General features: G+C 47.9%; 1 long non-coding RNA gene across 1 annotated transcript in view; it reads left to right on the top strand.

The window, feature by feature from the left end:
- Positions 1–15,018: 15,018 nt before the first annotated feature.
- LOC141990248 (uncharacterized) overlaps positions 15,019–18,946 on the top strand; it is a 93,534-nt gene continuing 89,606 nt past the window's right edge. The window contains exon 1 of the long non-coding RNA XR_012640124.1: positions 15,019–15,475. This is a non-coding gene — a long non-coding RNA (uncharacterized LOC141990248). The remainder of the gene's footprint in view (positions 15,476–18,946) is intronic.

Below are 18,946 nucleotides of genomic sequence, written 5' to 3'. Positions count from 1 at the left end.
AAGCTCCCACCCCTGCTCCACCTCTTCCCACCCCAGACCTGCCTCTTTCCGCCCCTCCCCCAGCCTTTTCCTGACCTGCTCCTCCCCCCCCCCCCGCACCTCCTGCTTCCGCAGCGGGCGGCAGGCACTGGGGGGAGCGGGGGGAGCCGATCAGCATCACCAGCGGCAGGCGGGAGGCACTGGGGGGAGCGGGGGGAGCCGATCAGCATCACCGGCGGTGGGTGGGAGGCACTGCGGGGAGCGGGGGGAGCCGATCAGCATCACCGGCGGCAGGTGGGAGGCACCGGGGGGAGCGGGGGGAGCCGATCAGCATCACCGGCGGCAGGCGGAAGGCACTGGGGGGAGCCGATTGGTGGGCAGGAGGCACTGGGGGGAGCAGGAGGAGCCGATCGGCGAGCAGGAGGCACTGGGGGAAGTGGGGGGAGCCGATCAGCATCACCGGTGGTGGGTGAGGGGCAATGGGGGGAGACACTGGGGGGGTGGGAGTGGCTGATGGCGGGTGGGAGGCACTGGGGGGAGCAGGGGGAGCCAATCGGAGGGCAGGAGGCACTGGGGGGAGGCACTGGGAGGAGCGGGAGTGGCCGGTGGCGGGCAGGAGGCACTGGGGGGAGACACTGAGGGGGGGTGGGAGTGCCTGGTGGCGGGTGGGAGGCACTGGGGGGAGCAGGAGGAGCCAATCGGCGGGCGGGAGGCACTGGGGGGAGGCACTGGGGGGAGCAGGAGTGGCCGGTGGCGGGCAGGAGGCACTGGGGGGGCTGAGTCACTGACCCACGGAGCTGCCAGTGGGTGCTGAGCGCCCACTACATTATTTCCATGGGTGCTCCATCCAGGGCTCCTTGTGCTAGGTGCTGTGCAGACCACAGACCTTCTGCCTGGCTTGCTGCTCTGTGCGGCTGGGGCGGGGCCCTTCAAGCCCTGCTGCCTCCAGGGCCTGACCTCTCTCCTCTCCAGACCGATGTTGGAGAGGGCTGAGAGGTGCTCAGCATCTGCAGGATCAGGGTGGCAATGCCTCTTTGGCTCAAAGGTCACAACCTTGCCACGTGCGCGGTACGTTCAGCTCTCATTGAGACCAGACTCCGGTGGGACTGGAGGGATTCAGCCACGGTGCTCAAAACCTGGCAGGATCAAACAGCCACTGTTTTGTAGGACCACCGTTTGTGCGCCATCATCCTGGGGCTGCTATTTTATATCTCTATAGTCCATCCCACTGGACTCATTGACCCAGGTTTCCCTTCCAGTCCTATGCCCTATGCTCCTATGAATGGCTCTTTAATTGCATCAAACTTTTCTTTCTACTTTTGTCCACTCTTGCTTCTCCTGCTGTTCTCTGGAGGTTATATGCCACCGAGTAAAATGTCTGTCTATTTCTCTTTGGACCACAGGATAATTCCATCTCTATGTAAGGCACTTGTTATAATTTTTGTACACAACATTTCCATTGTTCTCCAGTCTCCTGCCTTTCCTTTTGGTTACTCGTTACTACACAGCTGCTCTCTCCTCTCATTAATAATTAGTCTTTGGAAAATTTCAATATGCCCTTACTCTATGCCTGGTCATAGCTGCCTGAAATTGCTGCTTGTGAGGTTTCTAATGATTTACTTATTCTTGTTGCTTTCTGTTCTGCTGTTCGTGCAGCTTTTAACCAGCTCAGTTTATCAGTAGAACTTGTGTTCTTTTGTTTTCTTCCTCCCGTGAAAGGCTGTTCATTTACCTTCAGCATCTTTTGAACTTTTCATGCTGACCTAGCCTGGAACTTGTTCCCATGAGGGGCCAAATGCTCTCTGCTCTAATTGGCGTTGAGTTTCCTCTTCTTCACAAGGACTTCAATAGGAGCAAACTGTATTCTTTAATGTGAGTTGGGGGCACTCAACTGAGCACATGGGCACCGATCCTGCAATTGGGTCTGCGTGGATGGATCCTGGCAGCTGCACAGAGCCCTTTGATGGACACCGCTCAGACCCAGGGATCAGTCTGCAGAGATCTGCATTGGGCCCTGTCATTATAGGCCCCAAATACCATTTTATTTCTAATCCATTTTGTATTTGATTTCAGATGCTGCTCTTCTGTTTAATTTTGAGTAGTTTATCGACGTGCTCCACTTTAACCTCATGCATTTTAGCATCCCTGTGACTTCTGTCTGGCAAATATGATTAACTACTACAAACCAGGTGAGACACACGCAGGGCCAGGCAGTCCCAGGCAGCTCTATTACCTGGTGTCTGACCATATTCTATATATTTCACCGAAGGGGGTCATGTGGGGTCTCTGCTGAAAGCTAAAAGCTAATGTTGAGGTCACTGTTTTTGCAGGATGTTTGTATGGGAAACAACTCTAGATTCATGCAACATGTCCGATACTGTGTTATGAAACTGCTGGGAGTGAAACTTGTCACCTAAGGCCAGGGAGTCGGAGAGGTAACTCAACCAACACTGCGAACGACTGCTGTCTATGGAGCCAGCTGTGGGTTTGCTGTCTGGCTCAGGTGAGGCTGGAGCATTTACAAAGACTCTGAATAGGGGACCCAGGGGCTGAGAGACAAGAGTCTGTAACAGCAGAAGAAGAAAGCACAAGATGTTATCCATTGCGGAGGAGATGCTCTGCCAGGGAGAGTGTCTCACCAGACGCTCTCTCTGGCCCAATGACTGTTTAAGTCTTTATCCACAGTGGAACAGCCATTGGGCGAGAGAGAGCGGGATTGACTCTGTAGTCCAGGGGTTATGGCCCCCTGCTGGGAGGCGGGAGACCCCAGGTGCAGTGTTATCCACAGTATAACTGCTTCAGTGGGAGAGAGAGAAGGATCCCCACACCAGAATGTCCCGCAGCCTAGTGCTTAGAGCACTCTCCTGAGAGATGGGAGACCCCCTGTTCACGCTCTCCCGCCATCCCCAGCAAAGGGGGGAAGTGAACCTGGGTATTCCACATCTCAGACGACTGCTGTACCCACTGGGCTAGACATACCACCTCCCGCAGCATGGGAACCGATCAGGTGGGCCGTCTCTGCGCACACTTACCAGATCAGGCCCTGCAAGTGCCGCGGGTGGAGGAACGCCTACCTCTTCCCAGTTCGTGGACTGCTCTGGGGCTTAGGCCCGAGATGGACATCAGGAGGCAGCAACGTGCATACCCAGAGTCAAGAAAGCAGGTGCCAAGGGAATCTTTTCCCAGAAAACTTAGGGTCCGAGTGAGTTCGTGCTTACAGGGTTTGGGGCGAGTTTTGCAGATTGCAGTGGAGCCAAAACTGGGACTTATGCAAATCTCATGTTCAGGCTTCTAAGGGCCTTCATGGATCAGGCTCATGCTGTTAAACATTACGGTTGGTTTCTTCCTCCCTCGATGATGTCACTCTTCTGCCCTTCAGCAGTAAAGAAACAGGAGGGATTACTTTAAAATCTTGTGACCTTTTCAGAATCCTTCCACTGGTACCCTTAGAACAACCGACCCCCACTAAGAGACTCGTACTAGGTTGCTATCGATTCTGCTTTAAGAATATTAGGTATTTTCCTTTTAACCTTAAGACAGAATTTTAGCCTTGTCAGCTGTTTTGCCTGATAGGACTTAACATAAATACTCTTGAGTGCAGAATGCCCCTGATAGGTTTCACACAAAGAAAGGGGACATGCTCAAGCATCGGGTGCTGGTCAAAGACTTTACTGATTTTTAAACTTGCTCTCTTTAGTTATGAGGCATTGCATGAATCCTGAAGCACTTACATGAGAGGAAAGTGATCAGGAACAGTCAGCATGGATTCACCAAGGGAAGGTCATGCCTGACTAATCTAATCGCCTTTTATGATGAGATTACTGGTTCTGTGGATGAAGGGAAAGCAGTGGATGTATTGTTTCTTGACTTTAGCAAAGCTTTTGACACGGTCTCCCACAGTATTCTTGTCAGCAAGTTAAGGAAGTATGGGCTGGATGAATGCACTATAAGGTGGGTAGAAAGCTGGCTAGATTGTCGGGCTCAACGGGTAGTGATCAATGGCTCCATGTCTAGTTGGCAGCCGGTGTCAAGTGGAGTGCCCCAGGGGTCAGTCCTGGGGCCGGTTTTGTTCAATATCTTCATAAATGATCTGGAGGATGGTGTGGATTGCACTCTCAGCAAATTTGCGGATGATACTAAACTGGGAGGAGTGGTAGATACGCTGGAGGGGAGGGATAGGATACAGAAGGACCTAGACAAATTGGAGGATTGGGCCAAAAGAAATCTGATGAGGTTCAATAAGGATAAGTGCAGGGTCCTACACTTAGGATGGAAGAATCCAATGCACCGCTACAGACTAGGGACCGAATGGCTAGGCAGCAGTTCTGCGGAAAAGGACCTAGGGGTGACAGTGGACGAGAAGCTGGATATGAGTCAGCAGTGTGCCCTTGTTGCCAAGAAGGCCAATGGCATTTTGGGATGTATAAGTAGGGGCATAGCGAGCAGATCGAGGGACGTGATCGTTCCCCTCTATTCGACACTGGTGAGGCCTCATCTGGAGTACTGTGTCCAGTTTTGGGCCCCACACTACAAGAAGGATATGGATAAATTGGAGAGAGTCCAGCGAAGGGCAACAAAAATGATTAGGGGTCTAGAGCACATGACTTATGAGGAGAGGCTGAGGGAGCTGGGATTGTTTAGTCTGCAGAAGAGAAGAATGAGGGGGGATTTGATAGCTGCTTTCAACTACCTGAAAGGGGGTTCCAAAGAGGATGGCTCTAGACTGTTCTCAATGGTAGCAGATGACAGAACGAGGAGTAATGGTCTCAAGTTGCAATGGGGGAGGTTTAGATTGGATATTAGGAAAAACTTTTTCACTAAGAGGGTGGTGAAACACTGGAATGCGTTACCTAGAGAGGTGGTAGAATCTCCTTCCTTAGAGGTTTTTAAGGTCAGGCTTGACAAAGCCCTGGCTGGGATGATTTAACTGGGAATTGGTCCTGCTTCGAGCAGGGGGTTGGACTAGATGACCTTCTGGGGTCCCTTCCAATCCTGATATTCTATGATTCTATGATTCTATGAGTTTAGTCCAGAGTATCTTGCTGGTGTCTCTACACCGATGTTCCTTCCATCTCTGGCCTTCACTCGTGCCCAGGAGGGTGAGCTGAGTGTGTTTTGGTTTTAAATTGAGACTGAAAACTTACCTTTGTGATTTAGCTTTTGCTGCCCATTGATTTTATGTCCGGGCTGGGGCTGTTTTATCTATTGGTTAGTTGTATAATGCCTTGCATGGGTCCAGTACTAGTCAATATTTTCATTAATGACTTGGATAATGGAGTGGAGAGTATGCTTACAATGTCTGTGGATGACACCAAGCTGGAAGGGGCTGCTAGGTCTTTGGAGGACAGGATTATCATTCAAAATGACCTGGCCAATTGGAGAATTGGTCGGAAATCAACAAGGCAAATTTCAGTAAAGACAAGTGTAAAGTACTGCACTTAGGCAAGGTCAGTGACTGGGATGTGGGTGGTCATGCCTAGTGGTTAGAGCAGGAATCAGTGTTCAAGAATAGGAGCCATGGGGCAGAAATGGAGTCAGGGATCCGGAGCCCAGGGTCAGGACTGGGTTACGCGGAGTGAGGCAAGGCATGGGCAGGGCTGGGTCCAAGGCTGGGAACGAGCAGGCACAGGAGCTATTGCAGCTGCGGGAAGCTGCTTTGAGCAGTCACTGAACTGCTGCGGCTGGACTAAGCAGCTGGTTTGCTGACTCTTCCAGGGAATCAGGCAGTGCAGCCAACCAGGCAGCCTACTGCTGGCCAGCTCTGCTTGTTAGGTTGCTCAGAGACTGGATCAGCTGCAGCCCCTGATTCCTGACATTAACACACACCACCTCCATCCCCCAGGGCACCTGGCAGGGGCCTTGGAGCCTGGTTTCTTGGGGTACTTCTGATGGAACTCTCACTACGGGTCTGGGGCTTCTCTACCAGTTCCCAAGACTGCTCATCCAGACCGTGGCCTTCCCAGCCCACCAGGTATTGGAGACTTCCCCTAACTCACTGAGAGTCAAGTATTCCATGGACCAATTACTCCCCTTGTCCACGGACTGTGATGGGTGGTGGGTGGGAGTGGCATGGGTATGGGTTCTCAGTGTTGGGCTTTAAAAGTGAGATGTGAAAGATGGGGTGGATCTACAAGGACTCGGGCAGCTGTAACCTGAAGGCCACTGGGTTCACCCATTCTGTAACCTTGAAGGGGCCCAGGTATTGGTAGGCTGGCTTGGCAGATGGACAGCTCGATATAACTTTCTGAGCAAAGAGCCGCACCTTGCCACAGAGGGCTGGATTGAGGGCAGCCTGGAAGTCTGGATCTGCATGGTACTCTAGGCTTCTCTGGCAGACTGCAAGTGTTCCGTGAGCTCCTGGTACACATGGTGTCGGTGCAAGGATAAATCCACAGCGGCTGGTGCTAGAGAGCTCCCAGGAAAGTCTGGGTGGAAGCGCGGCTGAAAACCATAGTTTGCAAAAAATGGGCTATACTGGGTCGAGGCCTGGATTGCATTGTTATATGCAAACTCAGTGTAGCACAGCAGCAGGGTCTGGTTGTCCTGTTGGTAGCTCAGAAAGCAGCAAAGATACTGCTCCCAGATGTGATGGGTTCTCTGTGTTTTTCCATCAGTCTGTGGGTGGTAAGCAGATAAGGTGAGGAACTCAACGCCAAGGAGTCTGAGAAATTGAACTGAGAATGAACTGAGGTCGATGGTTTGATACAATGGCTGTCAGTAACCCATTGTAAGGGAGACATTTTCCAGGAGGAGCCGAGCCATCTCCCATGCAGGAGGAAGAGTACAACTTGGGATGAAGTGTGCCATCTTTGTTAGGAGGTCGTTGATTATTAAGTGTTCCTGGAAGCATGGCAGTTCTGCATTGAAGTCCATTGCTATAATAGACCAAGGCTGCCGAGGTGTGAGTAGAGCTGGAGGAGACCTAGGCCTTTGATTGTGGTTTCTCGGTACAGGCACAAAAGTCGAAGAACTCTCTATAATCCTTGAGGTAACCTTGCGCACTTGGCCACCAGAAGCTCCTTGAGACCAGATTCTAGGTCCTGAATAGGCTAAGAGAGCCCATAAGTCGTGAATTGTGTTATAGTTTGTCCCTCCAGAATATAAATACAACACTTGCAGTAGAGAAGGCCAGTCTGTAGTCGGGATTATAACTTAAAAGAGCGAAGTAGCTGTACTGGTGATGTTCTCTAAGCACTGTAACCCTGGAAGGACTGGTTGCTGTCACGTATGGTACCTGTCAAAGTACTTTAGCTATCTTGCTGCCATCAACCAGACTTACCTCGGACACTGCAAAGCCCCCGCCTACACAAATTCAATCGTTTCTGTGAAGGCTGAAGATCTTTTCCCTCTTTAGGAATGTTGCTGAGCACAGTGGGGATGAAATAGAGGTAAATGGCTTGCATTTTTATTGTATCAAGGTAACTTCCATCAAATACCAATGCAAATGATTGACTTTTCACTCAGTGCGATTAGCCTCCTACACAAGTCTCTCCCTTCATAATGTACCAGCCTGGGTAAAATTAATAGCAGTGGAGAGTACTGACAACTACACTCGCCAAGACAGCTTTCTTCTCCCCGGCCATTTTTACCCTCGGCAATAGCTTATTTGTTCTTTAAAGAGACACACTGCCACTAACAGAAAAAAAATCATTCAAAAAGATGTATCAAATTCTTTCTAGACTTCTAAGGCTTATAGCAAAGGCTATTGATCACTTTAACCTAGAAGAGATTGGTTTTGAAGAAAACCCAAGTTGCTCCTTGGACTTTCTGAAACCTACAGTATTCTCAGTGTGCATAAAACATTTACATTACCTCCATGAGGATATTAGGCATTTTTGTAAATACACTGTTTAATAGCAGCTGTAAGGATTTTTGCTATCTAGTAATTGATGCATGAAAAATCAAAGCATCAAACAACAGTATTTTCTCTTCATTTCATGTGTACAAAATCCATATTGTAGATGTGGCAGCTCTCGGCACTATTCATTTGGAAAGTTAATGCAGCAAAGCTGGACTAAAAGATATAACAAGCTGCATGTTTTAAAACTGGATGGCTGCAATTATCTAGATCCTAGCTCCTGATGTCAAAGCCTTGGATAAGTAACAAGTTAACTGTTTATATTGGCATTTAAACTTAAAAGGACAGCATGACAAAAACAATGAGAAGAGTGACACATTATATCAGATTTCTCATTTAATTATGTATTTTGATCATCCTAATTTGCAATGCAGACTGCAAAGCACTTTCAGATCCTCTGTAGGAAAGACTTTTAATCCCTTAGGCATTTTATACAGACCCTCCTAGAGCTACAAAAGTAGCAGATGCTTTACTCAGCTCACCTCGTCATTTGCCATGAATCATACTGGCACTATTTTTAAAACCTGTCTGTAGTTATGTATGTTCTATATGTAAATGTTTTAAGTGTGCTAAAGGGAGAAGGGAATCCCTCCAAGTAAAGCTTAAGGCTCTGTCTACACTACAGACTAGGGCTATGAGTCCCCTGCTGGCTCACCAAGCTCTCATCAGTATAAATATCAGTGTAGCTGTGGAACCATGAGGAGTGGCGGCACGGCTGAATCATGCCGACTACACCCGCTGGTTATACACTCAGCCTGGCTTGGCTGCCCCAGCACTGCTGCTACCCAGGTGACCATGGCTACACTGATTGTTATGCTCATGCTCGCTCCTTGAGAGCTACCGCAAGGATGTGTGCACAATAACACAATCCTAAAATCCTAGATGATTAGGATTGGAAGAGACCTCAGGAGGTCACCTAGTCCAACGCCCTACTCAAAGCAGGACCAAACACCAACTAAATCATCCCAGCCAGGGCTTTGTCAAGCTGAGCCTTAAAAACCTCTAAGGATGGAGATTCCACCACCTCCCGAGGGAACCCATTCCAGTGCTTCACCACCCTCCTAGTGAAATAGTGTTTCCTAATATCCAACCTAAACCTCCCCCACTGCAACTTGAGACCATTACTCCTCGTTCTGTCATCTGCTACCACTGAGAACAGCCGAGCTCCATCCTCTTTGGGACCCCCCTTCAGGTATTGAAGGCTGCTATCAAATCCTCCCTCACTCTTCTCTTCTGCAAACTTAATAAACCCAGTTCCCTCAGCCTCACCTCATAAGTCATGTGCCCCAGACCCCTAATCACTTTTGTTGCCCTCCGCTGGCCTCTCTCCAATTTGTCCACATCCTTTCTGTAGTAAGGGGACCAAAACTGGACACAATACTCCAGATGTGGCCTCACCAGTGCCGAATAGAAGAGAATAATCACTTCCCTCAATCTGCTGGCAACATTCCTACTAATGCAGCCCAATATGCTGTTAGCCTTCTTGGCAATGAGGGCACACTGCTGACTCATATCCAGCTGCTGGTCCACTGTAATCCCCAGGTCCTTTTCTACAGAACTGCCGCTTAGCCAGTCGGTCCCCAGCCTGTAGCGGTGCATGGGATTCTTCCATCCGAAGTGCAGGACTCTGCACTTGTCCTTGTTGAACCTCATCAGATTTCTTTTGGCCCAATCCTCTCATTTGTCTAGGTCCCTCTGAACCCTATCCCTACCCTCCAGCCTATCTACAAGCAGCAAAATCACACCCCTCACTTGTCGAGTTGATGTAGCCTCAACTGGAGTTGAATGGGGTACATCCCCTGTGTAATTTAAGGCCTGGTCATGCAATCATTACTCAGTCAAAGTGAGGCAAATAGTAAGCCATTATAACACACATTAAGTGGATTTAAAAACTGGCTAATCAATGAATCACTAGGAGTCATCATTGAATAAGGATGTTTCTAATCAGATCCTGCAGGTGTTACTGGGTTTCTAAAAAACCCAAACTCTTTGTCACTATTAGTCTTGGCAAGGCGGTGGTAGAAAATCAGTCAATGGAGATGCGTCTGTCTGACCGGTAGGTGGCTGGCACAAGCCGTAAAATACAAGAGTGTTCTCATTTAAAGCTGCACTTTATTCTAGACTCTCACACTTACACATGTCCGCAACAGGTTAGTAAAACACCCCAATCCCAATAATTACCGAAGTTTGGTATGGCTCTCAAGTGGTATGGTGGCAGCCTTCTGATGGCCAATCTTCCATCTCCCTGTGGGGACCCTAAGATGCATCCATGAAGAGATCCAACAAGCCCAAACTTCTCCCCCCATATTTATCCTTATCAGTAGCCAATAAGCAAGCAATTTCAAAGGCTAAGCAAGAGGTTTCCTCAAATTACCAATTAGCCAGGGTGTTTTTGCAGAGTCTGCATGCCTTGAGGCCCTGACAAACATCCCAGAGGGCAAATATAGAAAAGCATCTTGTTTTTCTCCCAAAACATAGGCCCCAGCATGTCCAACAAAGACTTCTTCAGGAAGGGTGCAGGGTCAGGCAAAGGTTTAGCAAGAGTTCCCTTCCTGTGGTCGCCCAAACCCCTTCCCCTCCTTGCTCAGTCATGCGAAGGCTAAGGCTTTTGCACAGGCCTGCAAAAAGACCTACTAGTTTGGCTGCTGTTAGCAACAAGTATGCTAATCAATATTGGGTTCCAGGACTAGCTGCTCCAAGAAGCAGTCATTTAAGGTGTCAAGAAACTTTATCTCTGCATCGTGTCCTGAGGTGACCTGTCCCCAGTCAATATGGGGATAGTTGAAATCCCCCATTATTACTGAGTTTTTTATTTTAATAGCCTCTCTAATCTCCCTGAGCATTTCACAGTCACTATCACCATCCTGGTCAGGTGGTTGGTAACATATCCCTTCTGCTATATTCTTATTATTCAAGCATGGAATTACTATCCCTAGAGATTCTATGGCACAGTTTGGTTCATTTAAGATTTTTACTTCATTTGATTCTACACTTTCTTTCACATATAGTGCCACTCCCCCACCAGCACGACCTGCTCTGTCCTTGCAATGTATTTTGTACCTTGGTATTACTGTGTCCCAGTGATTATCCTCATTCCACCATGTTTCTGTGATGCCTCTTATATCAATATCCTCATTTAATGAGACACTCCTGTTCACCCATCTTATTCTTTAGACTTCTAGCATTTGTATATAAGAACTTTAAAAACTTGTCACTTTTTAGCTGTCTGCCATTACGTGATGTAATTGAATGGGACTTTTTTTCATTAGACTGTTTCTTATCAGATCCTACCTGTGTTTTATCATCTTCCAGTCTCTCCTCCTTACTAGGACATAGAGAATCTCCATTAATAGATCCTCCCCTAAGGAATACCTCTGTCCAAACCACATGCTCCTCTGCACCTGTCAGTTTTCCCCCAGACCTTATTTCCATCAATGGCTATTAGGCAGGATGAGCAGGGATGGTGTCCCTAGCCCACAGGTGCTGGAACTAGGGGTGCAGAGGGTGCTGCAGCACCCCTGGCTTGAAGTGTCCATCAGATACAGGGTTTACCATTTGGTTTAATGGTTCTCAGCACCCCCAATTTACAAATTGTTCCAGCTCCCCTGGGCCTCTGTTTGTCAAGAGGCTGGGAATGGGCGACAGGGGATGGATCACTAGATAGTTACCTGTTCTATTCATTCCCTCTGGGGCACCTGGCACTGGCCACTGTCAGAAGACAGGATACTGGGCTAGATGGACCTTTGGTCTGACCCAGTATGGCCGGTCTTATTTTCTTGTTTATTTGATTTAGTTTATCAAAGAGAAATTTCCAAAGCAGCTTGGGTGCAGTGTGTAGATACCTGGCTAGGAAGACGATGTCTGACATTTGAGGAGGACCCTTCAATTTAGCAAAATCACAAGAGATAAAGGTTGGAAATAGAGGCTAAAAATCAAATTATAAATGAGATGCAAATTCTTAATGGTGAAGGTACAACTCGCAAAAGGAGGTTGTACATTCATGATCACTAGAAGTCTTTATTTAAAGACTGGATGTCTTTTAAAAAGATATGTTCTTATTCAATAAGTTACTGCACTTCGTGTAGTTTTCATATATATTAGTGAAGAATAATTGCCTCTATTAAAGGAATGACTGGGTGACATTCTTTGGCCTGAGTTATGCAGGATTCCAGACTAGGTGATCACTTCTACTTTTAAAATCTAGGAGTATAATCATAGAATCATAGAATCATAGAATATCAGGGTTGGAAGGGACCCCAGAAGGTCATCTAGTCCAACCCCCTGCTCAAAGCAGGACCAATTCCCAGTTAAATCATCCCAGCCAGGGCTTTGTCAAGCCTGACCTTAAAAACCTCTAAGGAAGGAGATTCTACCACCTCCCTAGGTAAGGCATTCCAGTGTTTCACCACCCTCTTAGTGAAAAAGTTTTTCCTAATATCCAATCTAAACCTCCCCCATTGCAACTTGAGACCATTACTCCTCGTTCTGTCATCTGCTACCATTGAGAACAGTCTAGAGCCATCCTCTTTGGAACCCCCTTTCAGGTAGTTGAAAGCAGCTATCAAATCCCCCCTCATTCTTCTCTTCTGCAGACTAAACAATCCCAGCTCCCTCAGCCTCTCTTCATAAGTCATGTGCTCTAGACCCCTAATCATTTTTGTTGCCCTTCGCTGGACTCTCTCCAATTTATCCATATCCTTCTTGTAGTGTGGGGCCCAAAACTGGACACAGTACTCCAGATGAGGCCTCACCAGTGTCGAATAGAGGGGAACGATCACATCCCTCGATCTGCTCGCTATGCCCCTACTTATACATCCCAAAATGCCATTGGCCTTCTTGGCAACAAGGGCACACTGTTGACTCATATCCAGCTTCTCGTCCACTGTCACCCCTAGGTCCTTTTCCGCAGAACTACTGCCTAGCCATTCGGTCCCTAGTCTGTAGCGGTGCATTGGATTCTTCCATCCTAAGTGCAGGACCCTGCACTTATCCTTATTGAACCTCATCAGATTTCTTTTGGCCCAATCCTCCAATTTGTCTAGGTCCTTCTGTATCCTATCCCTCCCCTCCAGCGTATCTACCACTCCTCCCAGTTTAGTATCATCTGCAAATTTGCTGAGAGTGCAATCCACACCATCCTCCAGATCATTTATGAAGATATTGAACAAAACCGGCCCCAGGACCGACCCCTGGGGCACTCCACTTGACACCGGCTGCCAACTAGACATGGAGCCATTGATCACTACCCGTTGAGCCCGACAATCTAGCCAGCTTTCTACCCACCTTATAGTGCATTCATCTAGCCCATACTTCCTTAACTTGCTGACAAGAATACTGTGGGAGACCGTGTCAAAAGCTTTGCTAAAGTCAAGAAACAATACATCCACTGCTTTCCCTTCATCCACAGAACCAGTAATCTCATCATAAAAGGCGATTAGATTAGTCAGGCATGACCTTCCCTTGGTGAATCCATGCTGACTGTTCCTGATCACTTTCCTCTCACGTAAGTGCTTCAGGATTGATTCTTTGAGGACCTGCTCCATGATTTTTCCAGGGACTGAGGTGAGGCTGACTGGCCTGTAGTTCCCAGGATCCTCCTTCTTCCCTTTTTTAAAGATTGGCACTACTTAGCCTTTTTCCAGTCATCCGGGACTTCCCCCGTTCGCCACGAGTTTTCAAAGATAATGGCCAAGGGCTCTGCAATCACAGCCGCCAATTCCTTCAGCACTCTCGGATGTAACTCGTCCGGCCCCATGGACTTGTGCACGTCCAGCTTTTCTAAATAGTCCCTAACCACCTCTATCTCCACAGAGGGCTGGCCATCTCTTCCCCATTCTGTGATGCCCAGCGCAGCAGTCTGGGAGCTGACCTTGTTAGTGAAAACAGAGGCAAAAAAAGCATTGAGTACATTAGCTTTTTCCACATCCTCTGTCACTAGGTTGCCTCCCTCATTCAGTAAGGGGCCCACACTTTCCTTGGCTTTCTTCTTGTTGCCAACATACCTGAAGAAACCCTTCTTGTTACTCTTGACATCTCTTGCTAGCTGCAGCTCCAGGTGTGATTTGGCCCTCCTTATATCTTTCCTACATGCCCGAGCAATATTTTTATACTCTTCCCTGGTCATATGTCCAACCTTCCACTTCTTGTAAGCTTCTTTTTTATGTTTAAGATCCGCTAGGATTTCACCATTAAGCCAAGCTGGTCGCTTGCCATGTTTACTATTCTCATCGGGATGGTTTGTCCCTGTAACCTCAACAGGGATTCCTTGAAATACAGCCAGCTCTCCTGGACTCCCTTCCCCTTCATGTTAGTCCCCCAGGGAATCCTGGCCATCTGTTCCCTGAGGGAGTCGAAGTCCGCTTTCCTGAAGTCCAGGGTCTGTATCCTGCTGCTTACCTTTCTTCCCTGCGTCAGGATCCTGAACTCAACCAACTCATGGTCACTGCCTCCCAGATTCCCATCCACTTTTGCTTCCCCCACTAATTTTTCCCTGTTTGTGAGCAGGAGGTCAAGAAAAGCTCCCCCCGTAGTTAGCTCGTCTAGCACTTGCACCAGGAAATTGTCCCCTACGTTTTCCAAAAACTTCCTGGGTTGTCTATGCACCGCTGTATTGCTCTCCCAGCAAATATCAGGAAAATTAAAGTCACCCATGAGAACCAGGGCGTGCGATCTAGTAGCTTCCGTGAGTTGCCGGAAGAAAGCCTCATCCACCTCATCCCCCTGGTCCGGTGGTCTATAGCAGACTCCCACCACTACATCACTCTTGTTGCACACACTTCTAAACTTAATCCAGAGACACTCAGGTTTTACCACAGTTTCGTACCGGAGCTCTGAGCAGTCATACTGCTCCCTTACATACAGTGCTACTCCCCCACCTTTTCTGCCCTGCCTGTCCTTCCTGAACAGTTTATAACCATCCATGACTGTACTCCAGTCATGTGAGTTATCCCACCAAGTCTCTGTTATTCCAATCACGTCATAGTTCCTTGACATCACCAGGACCTCCAGTTCTCCCTGCTTGTTTCCAAGGCTTTGTGCATTTGTATATAAGCACTTGAGATAATCAAAGGCACATGGACAAGGATCTGGGAATTCTTGTGTGACCTGTTGTCATGGTAATGAAATTAAATCCTCTTTTCTTATATCACTTTTTAATCTTCTTCTTTCCAATGTTGGTGGCTGATCAGAGAAAAGAACAGTGTACGTGTCTGTGGAGGCATACTGTACTGTACTCACATCTAGCTGTAACCATCGATTTGACACACACAACAACCAAACAGGCCGACAGGTCTGAGGGCTGTAAAGAACAAAGGCATCGCATGCTTTCAAGACACTCAGCTAGGTTGCTGAATTCACTCAGAAAAGTGAAGGACAAGAAAATACCTTGAAAATGCTCAGCTGTGGTGTGTTTATCTGGGGAAAATTAGAAACGAAACCTGCTGTCACCATAGTGTCTCCGTGCATGGGGATGATGCGTGCCGATTAGACAAGCATGATTGTAGGTCCAACTCCTTTCAACAGCCGGATAGACAGAGGAAAATAAAGCAAATTACTTCAACTGCAAAGACTTAACAGCCTTTTGGTTTCAACAGTGCTGACAACTATCCACTTGTCTCTACGAGGAAAGTTTCTCCTACGGTAATTAGATGTTACTGTGGTACTGTTGTGTACAATATGAATGTGCTTCCTGCTGCTTGCATGCCTGGCTGTGCAGTGACCAGACATTCACACTCTTCCTGGCTTGTGGCTGTCATTTGTTGTTTGAAACATCCTGCCAGCGTCACTGATTGTATGGGCGAATTCTGGCAATTCAGCGAGGTCTCTAGCATGTAAGCAATTATAATGAAACTAAGGAAAAACTGACACAGCGAGACTTGTCTTTACAGTATAGCTTGAGGAACACGTGTGTGTCTATTTCCTTTGTGAGCTCCAGATATTGTAATTGCATGACGCTTTTGTTTCACCATCAAGACCTATTCATGAGGCTATTATTAGAATTAAAAAAACAGTTTAAACATTTATACAGACAGTAGGAATATCTGCCATTGCAATAAATAGGAGAACGGCTTATAAGGAATATAAACCCTCCTGCTTCAGGACATACGTCAAACGCTTCCTGGGAGGAGTTAGAAAGGAATTTCTGCTTTGAGCATGTGGTTGCATAACTGACATTATACCTTCTGAAATGGCTGCTGTCCAAGGCAGCATACTGGACCAGCTGGCCCTCAGCTCTGATCCTCTCTGGCAGTCTCTAGGGCAGTGGTTCTAGGGCAGTCTCTAGGGTGGCGCAGGATCAGACCTAGTATCAGCCCCTCTCTCCTGGGCAGGATCAGGCCCAAAAGCATTGGCAGAAGGCCAGGGTGTTCAGTGCCCCGCTGCCCCCCCACAAGACGGCGGGTCCAGTGACCCCGTCTCATCTCTCCAGGCTGCAGGTGGGAAGGGTGGGCTGCATGGCTGAGCGATGTGCAACCAAGGTAGGAAACCAGCAGGCATGGGGAGGGTTGGCAGGGGCCTAGGACCACCGGGGGGTGCAGGGAGCTTTGGCTGCGGGGAGGGGATGCAGCCAGTGCATGAGGGACAGACTCTATGTGGGGGGAACTGGTGGTGGGGGAGTACCTGGGGGGGGCTGTTCTGCCCTGGATGCAGCCCCTCTGCAGGGCGCAGCCTGGAGAGTGAAGGGAGAGGTACCATGCAGCGCCAGCATCTGGCCTGCCCCCCCACCCCGAACCCTCCACTGCTCTGCCCAAAGTCTCCCCTCCCAGCCTTCAGCCCCTCTCCTCCTGTGCGGTCCCTGTGCGCAGGCAGGCGTGTGTGGCCAAGGCGGGGAAGGCACATCCCAGCACTTTCTTCCCTGGCTGTGGCCTCACAACCCTGCCTGCAGCTGGGGCCTTTCTGCCAACAAGGTTTTCGTACTGAGCAGAATGTCATTGCCAATAGCTGAACCCCGTTAACGTCACCGGGACAGGATGGGTTCCCAGCCAAATGCTTCAATTAACCAGCAGTTGTTAATATTCGGGGTGCTGTGGAGTGGAGTGTTCTGTGTCTCTCTCTGTACTGCATGGCCCCAGTCGTATCTGAGCACCTCACACTCTTTAATGGGGGTTATTCTTTGCATGCTGTACAGCAGGGCTGTTATCCTATTGCACAGCTGGGGCTTCAGACAGACTAAGTGACTTACCCAAGGTCACCCAGGGAGTGTATGGCAGAGCAGGGAACTGATGCTGGAAAGTCACAGGCTAGTGTCCTATCTATTGTGCTGTCCTTCAGCCCTCTGTGACTTTGAGCTTATGCCTGGGCTTTGTCCTGGGCTGTTGTCTTAATAGGAAAAGTGTCTCCCTGCACCTTCCCCTGTCATTATGTGTTTTGTATCTGTACATATGGGGGGAAATTATACCTGGCATAACAACAAAGGAGCACGCTCCCAGCCCTGTGTCCAACGAGGCCACAATGAAACCTCTAAACTGCCCTTGCATTTTTGTCCCCGAACATTTTGTGTGTACAAAAATCTGTCTTTGTGCACACAAACAACCTGTGCGTATCTAAGCCAGGCCTGCTTGGTGTGGCACCCAGCCCCCCTCTAGTGGCACCTAGACCAGTCTGATACAGCCTTAGCTAAGAGCCAGGTGACTTTTAGCTCATGCAGTAGAGTAGAGAACATAAGAACGGCCAGACTGGGTCAGACCAAAGGTCCATTTAGCCCAGTATCCTGTCTTCTGACAGTGGCCAGTGCCAGGTGCTTCAGAGGGAATGAACAGAACAGATAATTATCAAGTGATCCATCCCCTGTCACCCATTCCCAGCTTCTGGCAAACAAAGGCTAGGGACACCATCCCTGCCCATCCTGGCTAATAGCCACTGATGGACCTATCCTCCAGGAACTTATCTAGTTCTTTACTGAATCCTGTTATAGTCTTGGCCTTCACAACATCCTCTGACAAGGAGTTCCACAGGTTGACTGTGCGTTGTGTGAAAAAATACTTCCTTTTGTTTCCTTTAAACCTGCTGCCTATTAATTTCATTAGGTGTCCCCTAGTTCTTTTGTGTTATGAGAAGGCGTAAATAACACTTCCTTATTTACTTTCTCCACACCAGTCATAACTTTATAGACCTCTATCATATCCCCCCTTAGTTGCCTCTTTCCCAAGCTGAAAGGTCCCAGTCTTATTAATCTCTCCTCCTACAGCAGCCATTCCACACCCCTAATCATTTTTGTTGCCCTTTTCTGAACCTTTTCCAATTCCAGTATCTTTTTAGAGATGAGGCAACCACATCTGCATGCAGCATTCAAGAGGCTCATACACTAAGCTTCAGAGGTTCCAGGTTCAATTCTGCCTGCTGGCATTTCACATATGCAATACTTAGATCTCTGAAGCCCCAATTTCCACCAAATCTCAGATTTTGCATAGGTAAACTTAAGTGGGAAGGATGGAAAAAAGATGGAATTTGTGAGGCAAGTTTTTAATATTTGGTCCTAAATCAACTTTAGGCATCTTAAAATTTCTGAACAACCACCTGAATTTCTATTTTCCCTCAAAGTACATAGGAGCAACCTTCTTAGGAAAGCTCTCCCTGTTGTGATGGTGTCACTTTAACTACATTTCAGCATGTCACTTTCATTTCCCCTGTGCACTTATACACAAAGTTTATCTTGGCTACCTGAAAAAATAAGCAAAACTGAGCTCATATGGAGAGAAGTTTTCAGCTTTTGCACAACTGATTTTTTGTAGAGCTCTAACAGGGATAAACAAGTGAACAGGGTCAGATACATGGATATAACGTCATCTTCAAACGCCGCGCTTGCATTAGCAGAGATGCTGCAGGATATTTTATTAGTATACTTTTCCAGAAATCAAGTTAGTGTGAATAATTTTACTTACTATGTTGATTATATTAGTAAATTGTAGATCTGGACACAGTACGTGTTGTAAGATTTGTGGGAAGTAATGTCATTACTGAATTACTATTCAGAGAATTTTGCTGCTGGATAGTTTGTACTTACTGTTTTAGTATAATAGGATTTTGTATATACGATATCCCGGGGTAATGAAGTATGCTCTGGATAAGCTGCAGTTAGGTGTTCTTTTTCCAGCAGCACTGAGTGCCCTGAAA

Source organism: Natator depressus, chromosome 6 (assembly GCF_965152275.1).
Source record: "Natator depressus isolate rNatDep1 chromosome 6, rNatDep2.hap1, whole genome shotgun sequence".
Classification (NCBI taxonomy): Eukaryota; Metazoa; Chordata; order Testudines; family Cheloniidae; genus Natator; species Natator depressus.
Note: the sequence above shows the minus strand (reverse complement) of the source record. Positions and strands in the feature narration are given on the sequence as shown.